Source organism: Limulus polyphemus, unplaced genomic scaffold (genome assembly GCF_000517525.1).
Source record: "Limulus polyphemus unplaced genomic scaffold, Limulus_polyphemus-2.1.2 Scaffold2777, whole genome shotgun sequence".
Lineage (NCBI taxonomy): Eukaryota > Metazoa > Arthropoda > Merostomata > Xiphosura > Limulidae > Limulus > Limulus polyphemus.
In genome coordinates, this window is record NW_013668387.1 from 142,616 (window position 1) to 144,227 (window position 1,612).

The window sequence follows — 1,612 nt, forward strand, 5'->3', positions numbered from 1 at the left end:
CCTTTCTTTTTGATTGTATTTCTTGCCTTAACATTGACTAGCTCTACCTTTTGGCACACACCCAACAATGCCCCTTCCTTAAGTGTCTGCTCAGATTTAGAGAAATTAGCCATTGTTATGGGTAATACTTGATGACCTGCCACAAGTAACCTTCCAATCTTCACATCCGCTGGCCTGGATGGGTCTTCCACTGCTTCCACATCATTGGGCTTCCTTGAGGATGTTCTTTTATTCTACCCCAAATTATCTTCTCTGACATAGGGGGGTATTGTAGTTGACTTAAGTGCTGTGATACGCAAATCAACAGATGCAGCAATACTTACTGGAATTTGGCCTTTGTTGTTCCCAAACGTCATTTTATCAATGTTAACTACACATTTCCTCGGTAGTAAGTAGTCCAACCCTAATATTGATGGGTCTTCAATGTTAGCCAAGTATACTTTGTGTCTGTCCTTTATGCCCATGAGCTCAATAGTTACCCACACTGGTCCCCACAACCTTGCATAATGTCATGTCACACCAAAGAGTTTCTGTATGGCTTCTGGTACTCCTTTGTGATCTAGCACCTTGATACACACAAGGGTTTGCTGATATGCAGAATCTATGATAAAGTTGCACTTTTGGCCATCCAGCTTTCCTGTCACATAGACACTATGTATGCTTGGCATTTTACACTTAGCTGTTGGGACTTTCACAATGGGGGCTGGTGGGCGTCCTTCAACACCAACCACTACTGGTCTCCTTGAGGCTGACTTTTTGGTAGTATTCTTCTTACACTATCTCTTCATATGTCCTTGCTCTCCACAGTTCCAACAACCATTCTGGGTAGCAGCCTTTCCTGCCGTGGCATCTTCTCTGTGTTGAAGTTGCCGGCATTGAGCTCTCTTGTGCCCCAGTTTTTGTTACATTGCCAGCAAAGTCCCTCAAACTTCTCTGAAAGCTGCCCTCTTCTGGACTTGAATCCTGATGACTGTACCAACCTTGGTACTTCTGTGCTGGACTTAACGTAGGAGTTCAATTCCAAAGCTCTGGCCATTGCATCTTGTATAGTAGAGGGGTGTGCTTGCTTCACTTGTATCTTCAGTTGTGGACTGTCCAAGGCGTCTATAAACTGATCCCTCAGGAACAGCTTGAGGACATTGGGTGGTGCAGTTGGGTAGACCTTGTGTGCCATACTTTCCAAATCCTGTGCCAGCTTTTATAGGCTCTCCCCTTTAGCATGGACTCTCGTCCTAAACCTAGTCCTGTAGACCTCGGACTGATTTTGAGTTCCATACCTGATTTCCAGAGCAGCGATCAGTGCTCTATAGTTGTGCCTGTTGTCTGCTGACAACTGTCCAAGTACTTCCAGTGGTTGTCCCTTCAAGCTCGTTGCCAGATACACTGCTTTCTGCTCGTCTTTCCATCCATTCATTTCTGCCAGGAGCTCAAATTGTGCTTTATATGCTTCCCATGGTGCCTTCCCATCGAATTCCTGTGGATTCCTTCGTACTAGATCACCCCTATTGCTGACACTCATGTTTGGAATGTGACTTTTGGCAGGACTGAAGATGTCTGCATTAGGGTTCAACTGCGGGGTCTGGAAGGGGCTTCCCGTTGTCTGGGGCTGATT

At 45.6% G+C, this 1,612-nt stretch overlaps 1 protein-coding gene across 1 annotated transcript in view; it reads left to right on the top strand.

The window, feature by feature from the left end:
- LOC106467882 (dihydropyrimidinase-like) overlaps positions 1-1,612 on the top strand; it is a 49,631-nt gene that overhangs the window by 31,679 nt on the left and 16,340 nt on the right. The window lies entirely within an intron of this gene.